Below are 26,332 nucleotides of genomic sequence, written 5' to 3'. Positions count from 1 at the left end.
ACAGACAGCTTGGGAACAAGACAGAAGATACAAGGAAAATTTAAGTAAGTCAATCCTGTGAGAGAGAGAGAATGAAGGTAAGAGTAAAATGGAATTCTGGGACCTACAAGTCAAACAGATACACAAGACCCTGCATTGATCCCTGGTGATGTCACTGTATGATAGAATAATTTTTAATTATGAACTAACAATTCCTCTGAAAGATCAAAATTAGATTGCACTGAGCACTCTTTAAGCAGAAAAGTTTGAAACACTAGAGATATTCCCTCTTAAGGCAGAATTAAGGTAAGGATGTCTGCTGTCATCCTTGCTATCCTATTGCCTTAAAGTTGTTCTGAAGAGTGTAGCCAATGCAATAAGACAAGAAAAGAGAATGAACAGCAGATATGCTGGAAAGAGACAGAACACTCTATCAAGATGCTATGATCATCTACAAGTAAACCCAGGAAGACAGCCCTACAGTTAAGTGAGCAGGCCTATTCCTAAATAAATGCATGAAAATCGACTTCTTTTATATATGCCAACAGCAAACAATTAGAAAGGATAGTGGAAAATGCCATTCACCTTGGCTGCAAATATCTCAAAATGCCCAAGTATAAACTTAAGAAACCTACACAAGAAAACCACGTGAACAACATCCACTGAAGTTTCAGATGAGAAGATCCAATATTATAAAGATTCCAATGCCCTCTACATTCATCTAGAAATGTAATGCAATTTCAATCAGAATCACAGAGGAATTTTTTTTTCCAAGTTGACCAAATCATTCTAAAGTTCATCTGGAAATAAAATGCAAGAGAACAGCCAAGGAATTTTGTAATCATGGGATTCATGCCCTAAAAATAATTAAAATATTAAAACAGTGTGGAACTGGCAACAGAAAATAGATTCATATCATTGGACAGAGAAAAAAAAAAAAAACCTCCAGAAACAGAACCAAAAGTATGTGAGAATTAACACATGGCAAAGGGAGCGTTTTGAACCAGTAGGAAAAAGACAGTCAGGAAGAGGTAAGGTTGGATTCTCTACTTCACAGGAGACATCCGATCATTTTAGGAATGCATTCGAGATTTAAGTGTGAAAAGTGTAGCTACAAATGTGTTAGGATAAACTAAAATGTAGACAAAAATCTATAACATCTTAGAGAATCACGAGTCACTAAGAATGATACCAAATGCAGACGTTTAGAAGAAAATATTTAGAAATGTCTCCACATGAAAACAAAGCTTTTTTTTTCTTTTCTATTCTTTCTTTCTTTCTCTCTTTCTTTCTTTCTCTTTCTTCATTCCTTCCTTCCTTCCTTCCTTTTTAACATCAACAAGCACTAAAAGCAAAACTGAGGAGTAAAGGGCAAACTGGGATAAAATTGTTTGTGGTCGATATGACAAACAATTTACATCTTTGATACACAAAGATTTCTTACAAATTCATTTTTACAAAAATATGAAATCCCCCCAAGGAAAAAATACACCAAAGGTCACGAATAAGCAATTCCCCAAAGAAGGAACACAAACAATTAAAAAAAATTTTTTTTAATGTTTATTCATTTTTGAGAGACAGAGCGTGAGCAGGGGAAGGGCAGAGAGAGAGGGAGACACAGAATCCAAAGCAGGCTCCAGGCTCTGAGCTGTCAGCACAGAGCCCGACGCGGGGCTCGAACCCAGGAACTGTGAGATCATGACCTGAGCCGAAGTCGGATGCTCAACCAACGGAGCCACTCAGGTGCCCCAAAACAAAAATTTTTTTTTAAATGACAATATGAAGTTCATCAGTGAGGGGACGGGAAACCACTACTCTTTTGGGCCACTGAGGAAAAGAAGTAAAACTCATCGGACAAGCAATTTGCCAATATGTATAAAAGATCCAAAAGATTGACAAATGGACATATACCCTCTAACCCACTGACTGTGGTTCTAAAAATCTGTCCCAGAGAAATAAACAAACATGCGCACAGAGGCTTCACTCCAAGGATGTGCCCTGCATGCTGCTGGGAATAGAGGAAAACTGGAAACTAGTGGGAAATGGGCTGGAAGTTGTGGTACATTCATGCACCGAAATGCTAAGCAATCATCAAAATTATGTTGCAGCCCAGGAGTCAAGGTATCATCAAGTTTCAAAAAGCAAGATACAAAATAGTGAATGTGTTCGAACATGAAATCCCTGTTATTAGAAGCAGGATGTATATACACATTCATAAGTGAAACACGGGCGCCTGGGTGGCTCGGCTGGTTGAGCGACTGACTCTTGATTTTGACTCAGGTTAGGATCTCACGGTTCGGTTGGTGGCTCCAAGCCCTGCATCAGGCTCGGCACTGACAATGTGGAACCTGCTTGGAATTCTCTCTCTCTCCCTCCCTCTCTCTCTGCCTCTTCCACACTCGTGCTCTCTCTTTCTCAAAAAATGAATAAATAGGGGCACCTGGTTGGCTCAGTCGGTTGAGCGTCTGACTTCTGCTCAGGTCATGATCCCACAGTTCGTGAGTTCAAGCCCCTCATGGGGCTCTGGGCTGACAGCTCACAGCCCAGAGCCTGCTTCCGATTCTGGGTCTCCCTCTCTCTCTCTCTGCCCCTCCCCGACTCGTGCCCTGTCTCTCTCCCTCAAAAATAAATAAACATTAAAAAATATTTCTAAATAAATAAATCTTAAAGAAAATAAGCAAAACACAAGGGCATATACCGAAATTTAAATACATATACACCAAAAGTTTCCCCAGATGATAGAATTAGAGATGATTCGTGTTCTTTCAACTTGCCTGCCTTTTAAAAACACTCTTTAATGACCATACCTCTGAAATAAGAAAAAGCATTTTTCAAAAGGCACTTGCAAAAGACACCCCCATTCATAGCAGCACTGTTCGCAACGGCCCAAAGGCAGAAGCGACCTGAGTGCCCAGCGACGGATGCGAAAACGCAAGGAGGTCTGTGTGCATCGTGGGCTATTATTCAGCCTTAAAAAGGAAGGCAACTCGGACACCTGCTCCAACACGGATGAACCCTGAGAGCGTTCTGCCGAGTGAAAATCAGCCAGACACAGGACAAATGCTGTACAAATACTCCACTTCTACGAGGCTCCTGGAAGAGTCAGATTCGTGGACACAGACAGGAGCACGGTGTTGCAAGGGCCTGGCGGGGAGGGGCACGGGGAGCTGGTGCTTGCTGGGGACACAGTTTCAGTCAGGAAGGATGGAAGTTCTAGAGACGGACGGTGACAACGTAGCACAACGATTTAAAACGCATACGTTTGGGGCGCCTGGGTGGCTCAGTCGGTTAAGCGTCCGACTTCGGCTCAGGTCATGATCTCACAGTCTGTGGGTTCGAGCCCCGCATCAGGCTCTGTGCTGACAGCTCAGAGCCCGGAGCCCGCTTCAGATTCTGTGTCTCCCTCTCTCTCTGCCCCTCCCCTGTCATGCTCTGTCTCTCTCTGTCACAAAAATAAATAAAAACATTTTAAAAAATTAAAAAAAACAAACACGTACGTTTAAACACACAAATTTAAGATGGTAAATTTTACGTTATGTCTGTTGACCACAATTTTTTTTTAAAAAGGCTCGATACACAAAATAGTTCGGTTGTTAAAGCTTGGGGAGGGAGCCTCAGTTCTTTAGCAAAGTCGCTTAGAAGAACAGTTCCGTCTCCAATAATGCCAAATAAATTAGGTGTTATTATAGACACCTTTCAGACACAGGTATGAAAGTGAGACATGACCAACACGACACTTCGGAGAACTTTCTCCTCTGCCCGGCACCCAGGAGGGCCCCTCTCGAGCTGGCACTTTTTCAGCCCTTCTTCCTCCGGGCAGCTGTGCCCACCAGGCTCGGGGCCGAGGGGTCCCACGGGGGAATGGTGGGGGCAGCAGGGTCCCCCCTCCCTGGCCGCCCCCCTCCTCCCTCCCCTGCAGCAGCCTCAGAGCGGGGCAGGCGCCCGAGTGGGGCCGACCCTCCGTCAGCCCCGCCAGCCTCCCTGCCCCCTTCTCTTGGCTCCCAGTCCAGAGGAATATTGGACTTTCTTCTGCTTCTCCCCCTCCTCACAAAAAAGGCCGAACGTTCCCCAGGCACTTGGCCTGGTTTCTGTGCCGGAGCAGAGATGGCCGGGAAAGGCAGGCAGTGAGAAGTCAGCCCCAGTCAGTTCTCGAGGGCAACTGCCTGGCACGCCTCCCGCTTTGCAAGCCAGCATCGACGTGCCCGTCTTTCTGCTCCTCGAGTGGCCAGAGGTATGAAAGGACTTTCTCGCTCAGGGTCGCAGATGGGAGTCCCTAACTGCCGGGGGGGGGGGGGGGGGTGGTGGAATGACAAAAATCCAGACTGGGGCGCCGGCCCCTGGTTCCCCACCAAAAGACGATCAGTGTCTCAAGCAGCAACCTCTGTTCACAACCCATGGCCTGTCCTGTGGCCTTGGCCATGTCCCCCCCGTGTCCTCAAATGCCCATCTCCCTGCGGGGCCTCAAAAGGACGGGCAGGCAGGTGGGTCTCGGGATTTCCCGGCCCAGAAGAAAGCCGTGTTAATTTTGCTGCTGTGTCCGGATAGCTTTGTTAGTGTTTAAAAAAACAACCCTGGCCACTCTAACAAGTGCTGGCCAGAAACGGCAGGAGGCTGGCGGCAGAAGCCAGGTTAGAGAAGGGAGAGGGGACCCCCTACCCCCACTCCTTAACCCCAGGAAAAAGATGGTCATGTGCAAGCGGCTACAGCTGTGAACACAAGCCCGGTCTCCAGCCCGGTGATGTTCAGGGGGAGCGGAGGGAGGAGGCCCCAGGGGGGCTGAGGACGGACGCCCAGGCCCAGGGGGGGGGCCTGTGCTGGCAGGGGGGTGGCGGGGCTGGGGTCCTCGAGGAGGGAAGGGGGCGATTACCACTCAGGGTCTACCAGCAGCGAGAAACCTACCAGGAAGGGGTGCGTCTCAGAAAGACTCAGCCAACTTTCATCACAGTGTGTGCTCTGCCCGAGAAACAATCGTCATCCAGAACGTGGCTCCTGTGTGTGCCTCAAGGCGTGAAAAGGGAAAACTGCAGGGTAACCAAAATAGGTACGCCGATGTAATGACCCCAGCTCCTCCTGCCTGGCTTTTTTCTCAGATGTTCACGACAGAGGAGAACCTGTCCCCCGGCTGGGAGCACTGACTCCCCAAACGTCACCACCGTTCACACGGCCGCCACCCAAGGTCCGGGCGTGGGGCCGCAGAGAGATTCATCAATCAACCCCACCACTTAAATTTTTTAGCCACGTCACGCTTTGCAGGGTGGACAGGCGCGCGAGAGGTTTTGGTGACGGTTGGCCACAAGGAACCCGGAGAGAGGCCGTTTCTCTGGATTCGGAGTCGTTCAAACTCTTGGTACCGGAAGGAGAACAGATTTTCAACCCCGAGGTCCCCCGTTTCTGCTCCCGGCCAGCTCGGAAAATAGTTACCGTGACTCAGCCAAGCTGCCAGCCCCGTCTGAAGACCCAAAACCTGCAAGGAAGATAATTGAAGCAGAAAAACCCTCCATCTGGGACGATTGAACATGTTCCAGGCTTCCGGGTCTGCCCTGAGGTCTCGGGCTTCAAATATGCTCAACCCACCCAGGAGTAGCGCAGCGGCCGACGCGGGGCCGGCCCACCCATCTGTCTGGGGCGCCTACTGAGCCTGGGTCGCTGGGGTTCTAGGAGTTCCAGAGAACTGTACGGGACCTCAGAGGGTTCCTGAGGCCAACCCCTTGTTTCTTAACAAGCCCCAGAGAAGGGCAGGGCTGGCCCAACATCACCCAGGGAGCTGGTGCTAAAGCCAGTCCTGGGACGCAGAACTCCCGGCCCCAGCTCAACAGGGATCCCTCCACATCTCATCGTAGAACAGGTGGCCCAAGACCCCTGAGGCTGGCCTGCAGACAGACCCCCTACCGGGGCACGCCCCCCCAAACCCAGACCTCAGCTGTTGTTCTTTCCTCCAGCCTCCTGCCTGTTCACCCCCAACACCAGCTTGGTGGAACCGGGGTTCTGGCAGTGGTGTGGCCCCCAGCTCTGGACACGGCGGCCCCGTTCTCCAGGACAGTCACTAAGAGCCGTGCCACGGCCTCAGGGAAGGGAGGGGACAGCAGCAGGGAGCACGGGGTTGGTGGGGCTGGTGGGGCTGGTGGGGCGACACCTGCTTCTGAGCAGACTGTGAGCTCCCTGGGGGGCAGGACAGCCAAGAGGCAGCCTGCTGAGAAAGGAGAGTGATGGGTGTCCCTGGGGGGAACACCTGAGGGGACCTGGAGGGGACCGCACACGCACCGGGGCATCCTGTCCTTCTTCTGGCCCCGTGCCTCTCAAATGTGGGGGGGTCTGCTTCTACTTCAGACTCCCCCCAACTGCTATCTCCCTGCCTCAGTCTCCCCTCTTGGCTCCTGTGTCCACCTGGCAACCACAGTGATCCTTCCACAGCACAACTGAGTTGTGCCTGCCTCTCCTCCACTGCCTTCCTCCTGCTGCCGTCACAGCATCCAAATGCTGGAAACGGCCAACAGGGGCTTACGGGGTGGACTCTGCCCCCCGTCATCTCTCACCCCTCACACACAGGTGCCGACCACGCAGCCTTTTTGGGTCCTCAACCGCCACCACTGGGCCCCGTGCCTATGACCCTCTCTCCCTGAAATGCTCGTGACCCCCACCTGCCTGGTCAACCCCCACCCGTCCTTCTAATGTGGTCCATAAGACAAGGTTCCGGAGCATACATCAGCAGAAATGCACCTCACTTGGACTCTACCACTAACTACAAGAAGCCACCTGGAAGGCTCCTGCTTACAAAGTGCCCCAACTTGGAAATCCCACATTTGGTAACCCTGAGAGCTGGGGCTGGGGGAGGGGGGAGAGTGGTCAGAAGAGGTGACATTTCTCCCCGAGCAGGCACTGCCGTCCTCTCCACTAGGATACAAGCCGTCTGAGAATGGGGACTTCGGTTCAGTTTGCTCCCTGCGGAATCTCTGGCACCATGAACACACAGTGGGCACCGGAGCCCTACTTGTTGATTGGCTGAATGAAAACAGCCATCACGGCAGCTCCCATCTGAGTACCCGACTCTGTGTGGACGGCGGGCAAAGTCCTTTCTCATGTGTCATTGAGGTCGGCAGTTTTGTCGTTTCACTTTCACAGACAAAGGTACTGAGGCTCAGGGGGGTTGAGGCAGGGGCCGGAGGGACTGGAAGCGGTTCTGTGGACCCTGTTCTGTAGATGCAGAAGGAAAGTGAGGCTCTGTAGCAGAGAAGCTAACTGTCCCCCTGCCCATCCCACCCCTTCCTCTTAGTCATGGGGTTTTGTGGCCACCCGTCTAGAGACCATACTTCCCAGGATGCCTGGCATCTAGGTGTGGCCATATGGCCAAGACTGAGGCACATGGGGTATGACCAGAAACGATAATGTGCACCTCCCATGCCACTTCCTTAAAGAAACTGCTCTCTCTCCACTCTCCTGGCAGGGCTGGAATGAAGACAGGGTGCTGGGGGACCAGCTTTCACCACGACATCGAAGACAACACCCACGGGGCCGGTGGAACAACAAGACCGAGGGCTGGGTCCTGCCCGGGTGACGTCATGGAGAGAGCTGCCCACCTCCCAGCTATTAAGTGAAAGAGAAATAAACATCCACTTTGTCTGAGCCCGTGTGTTCTGAGGCCTCTGTGTTCCAGATGCCAAGCCTACCGCTAACCAGGGGTTCCCTGCCCAAGTCCCACAGCTCATTCCATTTGTCTGTTTCCTTAGCATCCTGGTACAAGGGAGCGGAGCTGCTGGTCTCACGTGTGTTGCTTTAAGTACCAGAAGGAAGTGGTAAAGCTCCAAAATACAAAAACAAAACAAAACAAAAAAACCCGAAGCTAAGAAGCCCCCAGGACTGCCACGCAGGGAGCTGTGACATGTCCAGAGGTCTCCTCCCACCAGCGCTCTGCAGAGTGGCAGGACAGAGGAGCCCGCACTCAAAGGCGTATGGCTCCCCAGATGGAAATCTCCCGGACAAGCCACTCCGCGCTCCCTCCAGGGCCACCCGGTGACAGCATCTTGTGAAAACCTCACTCGGGTGGCTGTTTCTACACTGGAATGACGACAGCCGGTGGAGCTCGCGTCTTCCTCCCCCAAAATGACTAGACAAAACGGCTTTTGAGTCACATCATCCTGGGCCTTTGTGAAAATGTTCTCTTGCTATTCCCAGCATGTCCGTGGCAGCTACAGGACACGTTATCTCATGCAAAACACGTGCTCCTCCGAAGTTAACAACTCCGCGTCTCCGTGAAACCTTATCCTTTTAAGAAGGTATGTGGTGAGCTCTCCACTGAAAGGGCTGTTGGGCATCCAGACTTAAAAGCAGATCATCACCCTCACTGGAGATGCTTTTTAAACCTGGGTCCCACGTGCTTGGCCAGCCTAACAGCTATTCAAGGGACACCCTGCAATCTCTCAAGATGCCTCTAAAAGACCAGGGCCCAGAAGCAAATGCAATGTTCAAGGCTTCTGTGTCTCTCCCCAAGCGAGCAAGGTCTCTTATCCCTGTGGCCAACGAGACCCTCCATGTGCCGGGGAATGGTAAACTCAAGCCAAAATGGCTGAAGAGAGTTTTGCGGGTCTGGGTCACTGAAAGGTCTAGCAGAAGAGCTGGGTTCATCCAGGGAGGTCCTCAAGGACTTGGCTTCTTCCATCTGTCCTAGCCCTTGTGGCATCAGTATCATCCTAGGGTGGGTGTCAAAATGGATGCAGCAGCTCCAGGCTTTGTAGCCACACGCCACACGATCTGGGGTAAGAGAGAAAGGGCTGGCTTCCGGCATCTCCTCCGGAAGAGTGAGGTACCTCATCACGAAAGCCTCCAGCCAATGTGCTCTTAGGAATCTAGCCCAAACTGGGTCACACATCCATTCGTGAACCGACTCCTGTAGCCAGGGAAATGCTGTGTGTTGACCAACCATGTGGCACGAGGAATGGAGTCATCCTGATGGGATCAGACAAATCATAGACAAAACCCACCAGGACCACAGCCCGCCAGGCTGTAAAAGGGAGAAGAAGGGATGATGAAGGCATTGGGCAGATGATCAGCGGCCAAAGACTGCACCGGCTTCCTCTGGCGGCCGCATCCCACATCTGACACCTACAAATGTTCCCCTTCCCCTAAAATCCTTAAGTCTCTCCGATAATAGGGGGACCCCCCCCCTTAAAACAGCGAGTAAAGGGCTGCTGTTTCTATGAAAACCAAACTGGGAAAACAGCACGAGTAAGTCACTACATTTACAAAACTGCTGTCAACTGAGATGTGGAGGAGGTCTCTGGGGAAAAAAAAAAAAACTGGGGAGACGTCGTAAGAAAGAAAAGATTCTGAACTCAGATAACTTCCCAAGCTTCTCCACGGGAGTCATTTCACTTTGATAAAAACTGGAGACCAGAGACCATGCATTGTAGGCAGGGTTTCTGCAAGAAAGAATACAGGACCCAACCAGCAGACCCAGACTCAAAGAAAATGCCTTGGCCCTTCATCAAAAGCTTGGCAAGTGGATGTCCATTCACATGTCTTAAAGTCAAATATTTAAATGTTTATCTGACTTATTTGATTATTTGGCCAACTATTGCCTTCAGCCGGGAAACATTAAAGGGCTCCCCCTACAACGGCTCTCCCAGCCCACACACACCCAACTTCCGGCCATTCAGAACTTTACTGGCCAGTCATCAATCTCTTCCTCAAAGGAATAAAAATGTTGACAAGGGCAGGCCTGAGCCTACAACTCCCTCTGTGCCAACAGGTCTGCTTTCTCGTTGACGCTGATGATGGAAAGAGGTACTTTATGACAGTGAGTGTGGATCTGTGAGGCAGGTGGGAGGACCAGCTGGGAGAGTAGTCAAGTCTCCGGGTGGAGAAAACTTTTTGCATGTTGGCAGTAAGAATGGAAAGAAGCAGGTGTAAACAGGGCAATACAAATCAACAAGACTGGGTGATCAGTTGACGAGTCAAGGGCTCCTGGGTGCCTCTCGTTGGCCCACACGGAGGAAGTACATTTTGGTTTATAGGCGAGATTGCAAATGTTCTAAGCCTGAGATGACACTATTTGAAGTTTCAAGAAAGACTAGAACATGGATGGATAACTTGGAACCATTTACATCTCCATGCTAAGGATGAATGGAGTCATTGAGATAAGGGGTCTAGAAGGCTAAGTGAATACCAGGGCTTACCCCAGAACCAGGGCACCCACATCTCAGGAGGTGGAAGAGGCAAAAGCCAAGGAAGGAGAGAGACAAGGCCTGAGCAGAGACATGGGGACACACACCATGGCCATGAAGCCAAGGGTGAAGAGAGTTCAGTGGGGAAAGAGAGGTCCATTTAGCCAAACGTTTCAAAGAGGTCAAGCAGGGCCACCGGATTTAGCTATCAAGGTCAGTGGTTACCTCACTTAAAAAAAAATTCAACTAGGGGCGCCTGGGTGGCTCAGTCGGTTAAGCGGCCGACTTCGGCTCAGGTCATGATCTTGCGGTCCGTGAGTTCGAGCCCCGCGTCGGGCTTTGTGCTGACAGCTCAGAGCCTGGAGCCTGTTTCAGATTCTGTGTCTCCCTCTCTCTGACCCTCCCCCGTTCATGCTGTGTCTCTCTCTGTCTCAAAAATAAATAAACGTAAAAAAAAAAAAAAAAATTTAAAAAAAAAAAAATTCAACTGTGTGGGGTCCCACAAGAATCCAGGAATCATGGCTGCCTGGGGGCCATTCCTTCAGGGGCCAGAAGCAGTTAGGAGGGGTGTTAGGGGGAGGGGATGGAATTCAAGGGGAAAGAAACAAGGTTTACCCCTGAAGCCATCAATACAAGGGGAAGAGGAGATTAGCTCCCGGCCCACCCTGTTAGGCAAGACACGTTCTCAGGAGGGCAAGGAAGGAGCCAAAAGCTCAGGAAGCAGTGTTTCAGTCACTGATGAAGCGGCCAGGCTGGAGAAGGTGGAGCACAAGCCACCACACTCTCCCCTTGGGGACCTGCCACGCAGTGACAATCCACCATCCTCCAGAAGGGCTCCTCTCCCACAGCACGGTGATGGGAGTCTGCAGAGGAAGGCTATCTGCAGGGGGAGGAGGAGCTGAGGTCTAGTGGGACCTCAGTTCCAGGATGCACAGAGAACTCCAGGAGCAACGTACCGTTGGACTTCTGCTCCTTTGCCATTTCAGGTCCTGCTTCCTGCAGTGGGTCTCCACTCCCAGGGCCCAAGGCTGGTGTGTGGAGGGGAGAAGCTGGGGAGTCATGAGGACCACAGAAGCCAGCAGGAACCTCCTTTCCAATGGATGTGCCCCAGACTCCTAAGTCAGTTTCTACATACCCCCAAAGAGTGGGTTCAAAATAAAGCAGAAGGAGGGAGGGAGGGCGGGGAGGGTAAGAACAATCAGCATACTGAGTGTTGACAAGGAGACCTGAACCACCATCTGGGAAGGGGGGACACATGAGCAACAGAACGTGTTATGGAAAACATCTTCTTTGGGATGACCTTCACGCTCCCAACATGGAGCCCAGGGCCCGAGAAGCCTCCACAAATACTGATGACCAACAGATGATAACTGAGCTTCAGCCCGGCCACACCCACTCAGATGGATTCTTGGCTCTCCGGTATGACTCAGGGTTGGATCACTTGTCTGACATTAGATGAAAGGGCGGCTTATACACCATCTCTTCTGTCTTAAATTCCCTCCAATGGCCTCTCCACCATCTTGCCAATCTTCCCGGATGTTTTACTAGCCGTTAAAGTTCATCCTCCCCAACTCTCCCCACTTTGTTTCTACCGGATACATCAGGTCGATGACGATGGTGATGACATTGATGGCGGTGATGATGACGGTGCAACACCCAAAAAACAAAGTGTGTCATCTCTGCCTCAGCTCATTTGGTCTTCACAACTACCCTGGGGGGTGGGAGTTGGGGATTATTGCCTCCATTTTGCAGGTGAGGACACTGAGGCTCAGAAAGGTGAAGCGACTTGCTCTGTGTGCTAAAAAGAACGGATGGTACCTCCGGCCTCAGAAACCTGGCCTTTTTCCCTCCCGGCCCAGTGCCCCACCTCCAATATCCTGTTGCCTCTGGATGCCTTCCCTCTCACCTCTACCGCATCCGACCTTCTGTTCTCCTGGGTCCGCTCCTCAAACAGTGTAGCCCCAAACCTTGTCCCTCTTCCTGGCCAAAACCCACATCATTTCTTCCATTTCTTTTCTTTTTCTTTTTCTTTTTTTATATTTCCATTTCCAGCTGGACAGTTGGGGCTGGCTGTCCACATTTTGGAGACATTTCATCTCCAGATGTTATCAGGTCTTTCCGTTCTCCCTTCCTTTGTTAATTCCAAGATGCCCCAAACAGGAAAGACAGCAATAGCATGGTCAATCCTACATTCACCCAAACGTGTGACCATGACCTGCCACAGAACAGGGCAGGGTGCTTCTCCAGGAAAGAGAGGGGGGAAATCAGCAGTGTGGCTGTTTCGGCTTCAAAAATGAATCCCCTCCCCTCTGACTTCTTCTATGCAAGGTGAGCAAGACCCTGGAACCCACATTCACAACTCAAAACTCAGAGCCGAGGCACTCTGAATCGTCACCATTTAGGAATGTGCCAATGGTCTACACTGGATTTCCTCCAGTAGATACAGGGGAGCTCCCCCAGCAAGAAAGCACCTCTAACAGCATGGAGCCAGGAACACCCTGGGTGGTAGCAGGTGGTTGATAAAGGCACCCAGGAGGTGAAAATAACTGATGGTCAAAATACACAAATCGGTAACCGCACAAAATGCATGGCTCTTGTGTATTCATTTTGGACTCTGTTTGTTAGACATGCTGAAGGCTGAGAAACTATAGGAAAGGGGACGTGTCCAAGCATCCCCATCGCTGTGCCCTGAAGCAATCCCCAGCTGTGGCCAGTTTGTGTGCACAGGATGGGGAAGACAAGGGACTCCGCAGGCCACTCCTCTAAGGTTGACTCCATTCCACTTTGATTCTGGGGCCCCCTTTTGGCAGCAGAGGTGGTGGCTGTCTCGAGTGTCAAAGGGCACCCCGTGGGCATACACCTTGCAAAGAGGGGAGGCTCCCATGAGTGATGCCACCCAGCCTTGAGCAATCACTTCTCCTCTTTGACTGGCAATTTCTAAAATACCTCAAGGGGCCCCAGGATTTGGTGGCATCACTTCAAGGGCAACTCTGGGGCTGCGGTGTGGCTCAGCCTGCGACACCTCCCTCCCTTCAACACAAGCAACTCTTTCTTCTGTCCTACCTACTCGGGGTCCCACAGGATCCTGTCAGCTAGACGAGTGTTTGCCAACCACTGACTAGTTACCCCACCGCCGCCCCCTAGGGTGGCGCATTCTCCCCCTGACTTCTGTCCTGCCTCCTGCCCTCAGTGCAGGGCCTGTCATGGGGCCACACCTCCAGACGGCTGCAGGCTAACACCGGGCCACAGATCCCCCTGGCCTCAGACCACAGGGCTAACGTCCCTGGGGTTCCTAAGGTCCCTCCCAAGGCGGCCAAGGGAAGCAGTAACGTGGAAAAACTGACCCACAGAAGTAGGTAACTCGCCCTACGAGTTGGTACGACCAACGATGAACAGGTGGGGCCCGGATCTGAACCCAGAGAGCCTGGCTCCAGAGTTCACACCCTTAGTCAAGCCCACCAGGCTTGACCACAACATGGTGAGGTTGACTTTTCGAACGCGCCAGACCGTTCCACGCCCGCACGCACACACGTTCCACTGAGTAAGACCCTGGCGTGTTGGGGAAGGCAGGCTGAGTACTTGTCTTAAGGACCTGCCCCCGGGGGGTTCTGAGTATCCCAGGTGGCGGCAACTTCTCGAGCCCCTGGCTCCGTTTAAGACGTTTACATCCAGCCCCAAACCTTGGGTGTCAAGTCTGGCAAACAGGCTCAGAGAGCAAGCTTGGGTGATGTTGTTGTTGGACGAAAACTAACTGTAGCGACAAGGCAACAAAACCAGTTCTCCCCCATGGGGCTGGTAAAAGGGCTGCACAGGCCAGCGGAAGATGTGTTTTTCCTCCCAAGGTGGCTACTAAAGAGGACAGGACACTCATCTGGGCCTGTCGACCCGGGGCTGTTTGGGGAAAAACAAAGAAGTTGGTTCCGTGTTTTACAGTCACACCTCCAAAGCCAAGGAGTCGTGAACTTGGAGTTGTTTTTCCAACGGCGGAGACGACTTTCCACTGATCCGCACACCCGCTCACCCGCTCCACGGCTCTCCTCCGTAAGGAATGACACACATTTTCGAGAAGGCTGGCCAGGTGAGGAGTTCAGCCCAAGGCCGCGTGCAGACACACACTCGCTGACCCTTGAGGAGCATGAGTCACAAGCACCGAGCTCCAACCAGAGCGAGCTGGCCGCGTCCCATCCCTAATCCCTCTGAAAAATGCAACTGCTGAACTCACCCACCACCGCTGTCGCCAACCTGTTTGGCGTTGGTTGGATCTCAGCGCCGCGAGCGGCCGGCACCACTGCCTGCTTCCGGATGCCCCCTGTGCTGCCTGAGTGGTGCCTTTGGCTCGAGGTCCCCTGACGTCCTCATTCAACGCATCCACCGATCCCTGGGCCTCTCGGGCTGGGCACCGTCCCCAGAGAGCTCAGGGCGCTGCGATACTGGTAACAAGAACTACGTGCCATCCAGGCTCTGTCTCCAAACAGCTTCCCTCTTCCCCGTGTCCCTCCCAAGACCACTGCAAATGGTAGGGAACCAGCTCAGGGGTGCTGAACTCCCTGCACCCGGGAGAGCTGGGAATCCCAACGGGCAGCCACACCAAAGAGAAGACCACAGCCACCTTCACGGCAAGCACTTTCCAAGCACCTGTTACGTGCCAGGCACTGACCAAGCCGGATGCTGCTGTCTGTGTCCCCAGAAGGCACCAGCGAGATCAACAGGTGCCACTTCCGGAATCCTTCTCCGAGGACTGACCTTGCGAGGGAGTAAGCACCTGTCACCGGAGGGGACAAGGGAGGTTAAGTGGCGGGATCAGATGCTGGATAATCTCTAAGGTCCTCTAGACGTCTTACACTGAATAAGTCTAGGGGCGCCCGGGGGGCTCAGTCGGTCTGACTCTTGACTTCAGCTCAGGTCATGATCTCACGGTTCATGGGATCGAGCCCTGCGTGAGGCTCTCTGTTGAGTATGGAGCCTGCTTGGGATTCTCTCTCTCTCTCTCTCTCTCTCTCTCTCTCTGCCCCTCCCCCACTCTCAAAATCAATAAATAAACTTAAAATCTTTTTCAGTAAGCCTACAAAAATCTGATGCAAAGAAAGATGCACACACACACACACACACACACCCAGCCTACCACGGATGCCAGTGCCCCTTCCTTGGTAGAGATGGAAAAACTTCACCCCAGGCCCTTCCAGGGACAGAGCTGCCCCAAGATTCAGGCCCCCGGCCTGATGAACTCTCCGGGCAGGAGGCGACAGAAAACTGTCGCAGGCACTTGGCTGAGTTCAATTTCTTCCCAAATGACTCGCTTTCAGGCTCCGGAGACCACCCCACAGGCATCTTCCCCCTGTTCTGCTCCTGTTCTCTGCACGCAGGAGGCAGGTGTCTGGGCCCAGGTGGGAGAGCCGACCCCCAAGGGCCACCGCCGGCAAAGCCGGGCCCCCGTGGGCCCTGCCTCCTCCTCGCGGGCCCTCCACCGTGCAAACCAAAGCGTGCGGCCAGCCTGCTTCCAATATCCGCCCGTCCCTCGCTGGCCTACCAGCCAGACGGTCCCCCCACCCCTTTCTCTTTGAAGAAAAGTGATTTAATTTCATGAGACTTTGGGGTAATCATGTTATGATCTTCAACATTAACCAGAACCAACTCCCTGCTACAGGAGGGTGGGGAAGGAAAGGGGAAGAAAAAAGTAAACAGTCCCATTCGGGATTGCCAGAAATGAGAGGAAAAAGAAAGTCACAGCAGCTGCTTTGCTGGTTCCCCTGTTGAGGACGGGCCTCTGCCAGAAACGGGGGCCTCTGTGCCAAGGTTTCTGGAAATAAGGAAGTTGGGCTTGGCAGGGCCTCCATTTCTACAGGTTAATCAGCTCAATTCAGGGGAGGGGGCGATACTGGTTTTCAGTCCTCAGCCTCCCTCTTCTTCCCACCCCACCCCCAGCTGAGATGACCCAACATCCTTCTGGGGGGGGGGGGGGGGGTGGCCGGAGCTCGGGCCTCCCTGCCTCCTCTCCGAGGCCGGGATGCAGGGCTGCTCTGGAGACCAGGTCAAGCGGCCACCTTGGCCCTCCGGGAAGGGCTTCCCTTCCACTCCCCCGCCCACCTCTCCCAGCTCTTCAGGCGACAAAGTGAGGCTTGGTGAGAAGGTCGGGTTGAGGGGAGGCACGGAGGAGTCAGGAGGAGGGGGGCTTCAAAACCAGAGAAGGAATCATTCAGGGCACAACCCCAGAACAGTGCATGTAAGGGTTAGCTGCAGCCAGCGAGGAATTCTCATGAACAATGGTCCTTCCTGGCAGAGAGTCCAAGGGTGTGGTGCTAGCTTGAAAAAAAAAAAAACAGCAAATAACCCAGGCTCCAGGGCCACCGGGGAGGGGGCTGGTGTGAAGCTGGAACGCTGGGGCCAGGGCCTTCCCGCCGGGTCACACGGCCCCAGAGACACCTTGGCAGACCTCAGCTCTGTTCCCCGGCCCTGGCTCCCCTCCCGTCTCTCGGGGTAGCCAGTCTGCTCAGACCCCACAGAGGCCTCTGCCGGTTCCCCGGCCCCTGCCCACGGATGCCGAACGAAAGCACAGCGCCTACTAGAGGCTGTGGCGAGCGGGGACCACACCGCCGCCATCCCCCCCCCCCCCCCCCCCCCCCGTGTCCATCCCGGTTTCACGGTGGGACCCCGAGCGTCTGAAGAATCCTGGCAGGGAATAAAGACCCCGGACGTGACTCTGGAGACATATTCTCGTGGTTTCAGTCCCTCTCTAGGGTGCAGGGAAAAGAATACAAGAGAAATGGGCCACCAGGTGATGGCATGTTGCCCCCCGCCCCCCACCCTCCACACCAGGCTGCTGGCAAAGGGCACGCGTGGGGTCTTTCCCTCCGCCGGGCAGGCAGGTGGACCACCCCCCGGACCCAGGGTCCGGTCTAAGCCAAGTGCGCTGGCCTCCGTGGGGCAAGACGGTGCTGGCTGGAGAACACTGTAACTCCTTTTAATAACATTTTTTGTCTTTGCAAACACGTTTCGGGTCTTTTGTTTGTTTGCTTTTCGACCTCATATAAAAAAAATTTAATTTAAGATAAAGGTCAAACAGAGTAGAACGGAGGGATTATAAAGTCTAATTACCAAGAACGTGAAGAGATACCATTAAACTAGAAAAGTGATCAAAACAGGCTTAGAGCAAGCCGTCGACCACGTCAGGAGCTTAATGTGGCCTTTCCAGAGACGGCCCTTGAAACGCTCGAGAAATACTGAAGAAAATCATCTCTGTCCAAGGGTATCGGTGTTCATTCCGTGTTATATCAAAACTAGATCTGTGTCCCCTGAGACGGCAGACTCCTTCGGGCAGCTGACAAAGGTGGAAAAGAGCTGTGGGCTGTTCCTGCAATACGGAAAGTTCTAGGAGGCTGGAGGAACTGAGGTCTGTAGGGAGGGGGGACCAGAGAAGGGCTCTTTGGGAGGCACCGTGGCGGTCACTCGGGGCAGGAACATTCTGGAACAGAGTAGCCCAGAAGTCTTGGGAAGCCCCAGTTGGAGGTCTAGCCGCCCCAAAGCAATCCATAAAACACTTATCTCTCTCTCTCTCTTTTTAATGTTTATTTATTCATTTTGAAAGAGAAAGAGAGATAGAGAGTGAGCAGGGGAGGGGCAGGGAGAGAGGAAGAGAGAGAATCCCAGCCCGACACGGGGCTCGAACTGACGAACCGTGAGATCGTGATCTGAGCCGAAACCAAGAGTGGGACGCTTAACCGACTCAGCCACCCAGGCGCCCTAAGCACGCGTCTCTTAAAAGGGAGCTGCAAGTCAGAGGCCGCTTGGACGAGTGGGGACAGCACTGAACAAGGAAGAGGTAAGAGACTTAGCTTCTAATTCCACATACGCTTGTCCAAGGTCTCGGTGGGGGGGGGGGGGGGGGCACTCAGGCTAGAGGAGTCGGGCTTGCTCTGTGTCGACTCCGTGTCTCTGTGACCTCTCCAAATAGCAGAGTGAGTTTAGACAAAAGTAAAACAACTCCCTTTCTGGAAGGGAGGAAACAGCCACAGATGACATTTTCTGAGTCGTCCTGGCCAGCGGCTTAGGTAAAAGCCACCCCGAACGATCACAGCGAACATTTACTGAGCACCTGCTATGAACCAAATACGGTCCCAGGTCCTTGAAGGAAGTTACTGGACACACGGCAATCACAGGAGGGCACATCCCCATCACCCCGGACAGACATTAGGAGAGCGTGGGTCGCGGAGTGGCTAAGACACCTGCCCAGTGTCGCAGACTCAGTACTGATAAAAGTGGGGTTTGAGCCTTAGATGCTGGGACAGAGGGACAAGACTACGTGCCTTCCAAGAAGGAGGTGTGGCCGCAGGATTGCCAGTGTGCCCTGGCCGTAACAGTCCTTAGCCACGTTCCAGGAACAGAGACTGGCTCGCCCTCTTCTCTCAAAGGGCTGCCCGCTTATATCCAGGCTCCCCACTGACCCCTTCCCAGGAGGGTGGTCCCCAGGTGGTTCGTTTGACCTGTGGCAAAACATGGGGTCTCGGTCCACTCACCAAGGGAGACAAAGGTCTCCAAGGGCCACAAATAGAGGGTCAAAACCTCAAACATTTTTTTCTCCAATGTTTGCTTATTTTTCAGAGACAGAAAGAGACAGCGTGTGAGCGGGGGAGGGGCAAACAGAGAGGGAGACAGAGACTCCGAAGCAGGCTCCAGGCTCTGAGCTGTGAGCACAGAGCCCAACGTGGGGCTCGAACCCACAGACCTCAAGATCATGACCTGAGCCAAAGTCGGACGCTTCACCGACTGAGCCACCCAGGCGCCCCTTAACCTCAAACATTTTCTTAACATGTCGATCAACCTCACAGTCCTTCTTCCTTAGAAACAGCTGGGAGCCCCATGAAACACCCCTGCTTGAGCTCTGCACATCCATTCTCCAAGTTGCCTTTTGGCCCTTCTGTCCCCAGATCCCTAAGTTAGGTCCCTGAGAAGCAGACAAGGCAAGACCTCTGAGGTGAGGGACAGGGGCCCAGGGAAGATAGCGCTCAGAAGACAAATTCTCCTTGAGCAAGAAATGACCTCCTTGGCCCTACCATTCTGTTTCTCCCAAGATGAAAGTGGATTAATCCACATGCAGACCAAGAGTTTACATGCAGAGTCTGCTGAGGGCTTTCAAATTATGAAATATGAAAGGAAAAAAAAAGTTCATTCTTCTGCTTTGCAATAACAACCGATATTTAAAGACCAGAAGGAAATGTCCCTAAAACTTAATTCCTACTCATTTTTTTTTTTAATTCCCATAACTATAAACTAGCTGAAGAGACCTTTCAAATGTTTTAATAGGAAAATTCCTGGGAGGGGAAGTGAGATCTTGGTGTCTAAGAGGTTCAAATTTAACAGCTAAGAAAAGCGTCTCAGCAGCCCGCAGTCCCCACAAGATTGTGAAATTCACCAACACAAGGCTCCTGGTGCTTCCTATGAACGGTGGAAGAAGCCAGGCTGGTTAAAAAGCAGACGAGCCTATTCCTATACGCGTGGAGGGGTGGATGCGTGTCCAGAACGCAGGGCGCCAGGCGAGGAGAGAGCTAAGGGGTCAGTTTGTATAGGTTGGCATGACTCGGGAACCTGTCACTCTCTATCCTTCCCCCTGGATCCCCTGCTAAAAACTTGAGGTTGAGTCGATACACTGTTCCCTCCCAAGGATCTAAAGTGAGAAAAGATCGAGCGATCGATTGATGGGTCGGTAGATAGAAGATCGGAAGCAGGGAACATAATCTGACTCTCTATTCACACCAGAGAGGTACTTCGTAAGCTCATCGATCCCCGCTGAGCTCAGCCATTTATCTGTACATCTATCCAGCCCATAAACCTTTTTTAAGCATCTCCAGCGAGACACTAAGCACCACGCAGGGAGACACGACCTGAGCTCTACAGGAGCAGAACCAAATGTGCGTGTTTGTGCCAGAGGGCATCTGGGAGCGTCCTGGCTGAGGAGGGATGCACCTGGCATTCGTCACCTGACCCCCACCCCCCTCACCTGTGGGCTGGACCCACGGACACGCCTGCAAGAACCCCACACCCAGGCCCAGGGTACCAGCACTGCACAAACCTAACAGGACAGAGGTGGGGAGGTGGGGAGGTGGGGAAAGAGGTTGGAAGAGGGCAGCTGGGAAGGGGCGGGGCAGAGCCTTGAATTCCCTGCGGAGTTTCGGACTTGACTGTGTAGGAGACAGGGATGGAGACTCAGAACCACGGGGAGGCAGCTCGGAGGGCGGTGTCCCCACGAACAATGGGCGTGTGAGTGGATCCATCGAGAGAGTGGGGGGGCTAATAAAATGAGCCTTATTTCAGTGGTTTGTGTACTCGTTATCATGGAAATTATGGTTCCACGGCAAGGCTCAAAGACACTAAGACTCAAAATCTCTGTGTTCTTCTGTGGCTTGCTCTAAAACTCAGAGCACAGATTCCTTCTCCGTCCCCACGTCCACAGCCTCCCGACGACGTATCCAACAACCTTAGGAGCCACTGCCACGTGCACGTCCCTACCGACAGTGCCACGTTCAATACCAATTACTCAACGGCACCTGTGAGTTCAATTTGACCATTCCGGTCATCCATCATTGGATTTCCTGTTTGGGCCACACAGAAGGCAACCGAAACTAGTGTATGGTGTCTTTATTTTATTTTCAATTTAAAGCTCTTCTCTTTTTAATGTTTATTTATTTTCGAGAGAGAGAGAGAGAGAGAGGGAGAGAGAATGAGAAGGGGAGGGGCAGACACACACACACACACACACACACACACACACACACACACACACAGAATCCGAAGCAGGCTCCAGGCTCCGAGCTGTCAGCCCAGAGCCCGATAAGGGGCTCGAACCCCACGATCCTTGAGATCACGACCTGAGTCGAAGTCGGACGCTTCACCGACTGAGCCACCCAGACGCCCCTTATTTTATTTTAGGGAGACAGAGAGAGCATGCAAGAAGGAGAGAGAGACGGGGCGCCTGGGTGGCGCAGTCGGTTAAGCGTCCGACTTCAGCCAGGTCACGATCTCGCGGTCCGTGAGTTCGAGCCCCGCGTCAGGCTCTGGGCTGATGGCTCGGAGCCTGGAGCCTGTTTCCGATTCTGTGTCTCCCTCTCTCTCTGCCCCTGCCCCGTTCATGCTTTGTCTCTCTCTGTCCCAAAAATAAATAAAAAACGTTGAAAAAAAAAAAAAAAAAGAAGGAGAGAGAGAGAGAATTTTAAGCAGGCTCCACACTCAGCGTGGAGCCTAACTGGGGGCTCGATCCCACGACCCTGGGAGCATGACCTGAGCCAAAATCAAGAGTCAGAGGCTCACCTGACTCAGACACCCAACCCAGGCGCCCCTCTAATGTCTTTAATACAACCGGTGACCTTCTTAATCCGGCAAGAAGATATGTTTTTGCATGGTATCCATTTTCCAATGTATTATGGACACATCCACGTGGGGGTGTCTACTCTATTGCATTTTGGGCTGGCGTTGTATACCTTTTCCCAGACGCAGATGCGTGTGTATCATCTCAAGCTAAAGATAAGTATCCTAGCAGAGAAACGAGGACTAACAAAACGACAAATGAGGAGTCTGTGCCTTGACGGTCAAGTCTGTGCATTATTACAATTTGTTCAGATCAAGCTTTCCTCCTCCTTTTCTAGGAACTTGTCAGTAAGTGGTAAAGTGTTTAAGGGTCCACATACCTCGCTGACCCCACAGCACAGGCCACCCCGTGATAGGCCAAGGCGCCCAACAGTATCCTGCTCGTGGTCATTCACACCTTCCTTTCTTTTTTTTTTTTTTTTATCGTTTATTTATTTTTGAGACAGAGACAGAGCATGAACGGGGGAGGGGCAGAGAGAGAGGGAGACACAGAATCGGAAGCAGGCTCCAGGCTCTGAGCCGTCAGCCCAGAGCCCGACGCGGGGCTCGAACTCACGGACCGCGAGATCGTGACCTGAGCTGAAGTCAGAGGCTTAACCGACTGAGCCACCCAGGCGCCCCCACACCTTCCTTTCTTCACTCACTGCAGACTATTCCTGAGCTCACACGCTGTCCCCAGAACAGTCCCAGGCCTGGGGCACAGGGGTCTCAAAGCAGACTCTGTCCTAATGGCACATTCACTGTGGTGCCGGGAGACAGGCATGAAATGCACACGTATGTAAACCAGATGATTTCAAATGGTGAAAACAAGACCCCATGGTGACACGGTGTGAGGCCACTACCTGGGACCGGGTGGTCAGGAAAGGCCGCTGGAGCCTGGGCTGCAGGAAGAGGAGGGCAGGTGGGAGCCCCTGGGTCGGGTGGGGAAGGAGGGGGAGGCTGACGGGGCGGGGGGGGGGGGGGGTGGGGGGGGGGAGACAGGGCGGCACAGCGGGAGCCGCCCAGGGTTTACAGCAGTGGGTTTGCGATCTAATGAGACCACAGTGCGGCCTTGTGCAAATGCACCAAAGACGGGGACCAGCAGAAGCAGGAGAGCAAGGAAGAGGCAGCGATGGTGGCCCAAGAGAGGACGTGGGACAGACGGGGGAGAAATATTCTGGATGGTGCTGGCCAGACTCAGTGATGAACTAACTGGGGGCAGGCGCGGGGGCAGAGGAAGAGGGGAGGCGTCCTCTCCTGGGTGTCTAGCCTGAGCGGTGTGCCCACGAGACCCCCAAGTGAGGCGAGAAATCGGGAGTTGGGGGTTTGGAGCTCAGAGGAGCGCCGGGGCCAGAGGATTTCACAAGGCTTCCTGCAAGGTCAAGGAAAAGGTGAGGTCACCTACAGAGAGACCATGTTCAAGGAAGGGAGGAGGTAACTTGGGCTTGACTCCCCGACCTGCTGGTCAGATGGAGGAGGAGGGGTCAGGAGAGAAGGCTGGGCAGGAAATGGACAGTCGGACGCATGCGTGGACGGATTTACATGCGAAGAGCCCTAACCAGCCACGTAAAGAGAACTATTTTCTTGGTACACTCATTATCCTCCCCACTGGCTTATGGTTTCAACATCCCTACAAGACAATACAACCCCTCTTTCCTCCCCCTCCAAAGACAGCAACAAACCATAACTGCCCACTGGACCTCGACCAAGCAAGAGCCAAACAAGGAACCTGTCACCAGGAGACTCTGTATTGCTCACTTAATGCTTGAAAAATACATAAATCATATTGGAAAACGCTGGGTAAAGAAATCAAGATGGATTTCTCTCCTGCCCGCACGACAATAAGGTTATGACAGTGGCTCCTTCCTTGAGGCAGGCATCGGTCTTGGCTAAAAGCGAATCATTCCTCTGCTAAAGGCACATGATAACCTCATCCGTAGCAAGGTGTGGAATCTTCAGATTACGGCGAGAGCCTGCCTTTGAGCTCAGACCACACGGAGAAACAACATCTTCTGTTTATCGTCACAAAAATACAACAAAGCTTTGATCGTCGTTAATAAGGATATCTATAAAAGGCTATGGGATACAGGATGGATGGAAATTAGAATGTTTCCTTAAAAAAGGGGCGCCTGGGTGGCGCAGTCGGTTAGGCGTCCGACTTCAGCCAGGTCACGATCTCGCGGTCCGTGAGTTCGAGCCCCGCGTCAGGCTCTGGGCTGATGGCTCGGAGCCTGGAGCCTGTTTCCGATTCTGTGTCTCCCTCTCTCTCTGACCCTCCCCCATTCATGCTCTGTCTCTCTCTGTCCCAAAAAATAAATAAAAAACGTTGAAAAAAAAAAATTTAAAAAAAAAAAAAAAAAAAAAAAGAATGTTTCCTTAAAAAAAATAATAATAATAATAATAATAAGGGTATTATAGTCTCATCTCCGGGGTGGGATTTCTCAGTAGAGAAAAAGGAAAAGTAGAAGTTGGGAAGATGTGTTTTCGGATTTTAAATAGGCATATAACAATTTCTAAAAATGTTTGCCACAACCCTGTATTTTTTTTTTCTCCCTTAACAGCTGGCAAAGGCTGTTCGATTTCTACTACGAGTTGACATTGTCACACCTACAGATACACTGGGCGTCAGATATCCTGATCACATGATACATGAAATCTAATGCCTGAACATAATGTTACGTGCTATTTCTCTGAGCTCGCTCTCTCTTGAAAAGCCGGGTGACTTCTTGGGTAGCAGCAACTTAAGGTTCACACTCCGGTAATAATCAAGGTGCCTGATTGCCTGAATAACATTCCAGGCTGTCAGAATATTTCATGGCTGTGAATTAGCATTTCAAAACCTTTTGAAACCAAGGGTAGGAGGGCTCTTTCCCCTTCGCTAAAGACTCTGCTGGCTGCAAAGAAGTGAGCGTTCAGGGAACACCTGGAGAAGCCGTATTTCTGTCGGGGGAGGAACCAGAGAGAGCTTTCAAAACAAAACTAAAAAAATATGTCAAAAGGCACATACATACATACATACGGCCTGAAATTCCCCCAAACTGTCTAAGTTCCAACATTTTGTTCCATGTCTCTATAAAGCATTAACCCATCCTGAAAGTCTCAGGGGCGTCTGGGGGGCTCGGTCGGTTGAGTATCTGACTTTAGCTCAGATCATGATCTCGAGGTTTGTGAGTTCGAGCCTCGCGTGGGGCTCTGTGCTGACAGCTCGGAGCCTGGAGCCTGCTTCAGATTCTGTGTCTCCCCCTCTCTCTGCCCTTCCCCTGCTCACTCTCTTTCTCTCTCTCAGAAATAAACATAAAAAGACAAATTTTTAAGCATCCTGAAAATCTCAGCACTTAGGCAGAAACATTCTTCTGCATTGTTTCTCCAGCCTGGGAATAGACCTAAGTCTTCTGGTAGGCACAGTCTCTAATCCCAAATTGCGAAAAACATACCAGGGGAGCCTGGGGTCATCAAATTATAACAGTGGTCTCAAATTATTTTTTGCTAGCAGGTGATGTACGCATCCAGGTGTAAGGATCCACCAAGATATGACCCTGACCGGGGGATACGACCACCTGATTTCACAAGTGACTGCTCCCACAGCCACCATTTGTATCTTTCCATCAAGCTTGTCCCCTATTAAAAACCGGTCCTGGTTTCCCATGGCCTATGAGTGGTTCCACTATGGCCTCCGGGCCAGCAGCACCAGCACCATCGGGGAACTTGTCAGAAATGCAAAATCTGCGGACCTTCTCCCGGACCTACTGAGTCTCTGGAGGAGGATGCGGCCATCTGGGACTCCGACCACCGCTTGCCTATGTAAAGCCCACGCAACCCGCCCGCCATCTTGCCCGTGCTATCCCCTACCACTCCCCCACTCCAAGCCCAGGTCCTGCCAAACTCCTTCACTGACTGGACACCCTCTGAAAAAATGTCAGCCCCACCCATTCCCTCCGGACCATTGCTCACCTAGAGTGTGCTCTATTCTTCACTCCCTTGTCCCACTGCCACTCAACTAACCCAGATAGAGCCCTCCGCCCCTCTTCCACCAAGCCTTCTCTACCTCCCTGGCCACCTAGGGGCTCTACTGGTGGGACCAGAGGGTTCTACCATGACAACAGAGCACAGCGGTCTCCCCCCAGCACAAAGCAAACCTAAGGAGACTCACTTAAGGGCGCTGTGGCAGAGTAGCTAGCTGTAATTTCATCAATGTATGCTTTTCGAATTACGCCTTTCTCCTAAACCTTTGCTGCCTCCTCCTTGCTCTCCCACTAGCTAAAGGAAACACAGATGAACAAGCTGCAAAAAGCATGATGACTTTCTATGCTCTGCATAGAGTTGCACCTTGTTCCAAAGCCCACTGGTGGGAAGTTCCAGTCATGTGGCAGGTAAGGTACCTTCTGGGATCAAACGTACTTCTCTTATGTATCCTTCCCTAATCATAAGGGCCAGTGTTTGGGTAACGTTTGCACGCATGCACCCTGATCCCAGTGTGCCCAGCTTCCTCTGCCCTGGGCCATCCTTCCACGCTATTACTCCCCTCCCTCACCCCCAGGGCTCAAAGACACGCACACTCGGCTGTACATGGCCTTGGTGGCTTGGACCTACCCTCTGGTGTCTTCTCATCTCCATGGGTCTTTTTTGTTTTTAATTATACTTCCTTTGTTTTTTTAATTTACTTTGAGAGAGACAGAGACAGCACATGAGAGACAGGGAGAGAGAGAGAGAGAGAGAGAGAGGGAAAGAGAGAATCCCAAGCAGGCTCTGAACTGTCAGCACAGAGCCCGACACGGGGCTCAATCCCATGAACAGCAAGATCACGACCTGAGCCAAAGTCGGACACTTAACCGACGGAGCTACCCAGGCGCCCCTTTTCCTTC

The 26,332-nt window shown here is 52.2% G+C and overlaps 1 protein-coding gene and 1 long non-coding RNA gene across 5 annotated transcripts in view; one reads left to right on the top strand and one right to left on the bottom strand.

Moving 5' to 3' along the window:
* Positions 1-26,332, bottom strand: part of NTN1 (netrin 1) — a 190,441-nt gene that overhangs the window by 116,480 nt on the left and 47,629 nt on the right. The window lies entirely within an intron of this gene.
* Positions 6,975-7,599, top strand: LOC131498053 (uncharacterized). Its single transcript, XR_009255271.1, has 2 exons — positions 6,975-7,104; positions 7,421-7,599. It is a non-coding gene; the product is annotated as an uncharacterized LOC131498053 (long non-coding RNA).

Source organism: Neofelis nebulosa, chromosome 16 (assembly GCF_028018385.1).
Source record: "Neofelis nebulosa isolate mNeoNeb1 chromosome 16, mNeoNeb1.pri, whole genome shotgun sequence".
In the NCBI taxonomy this organism is placed as follows: Eukaryota; Metazoa; Chordata; class Mammalia; order Carnivora; family Felidae; genus Neofelis; species Neofelis nebulosa.
This window is presented reverse-complemented; position numbering and strand designations above follow the sequence as displayed.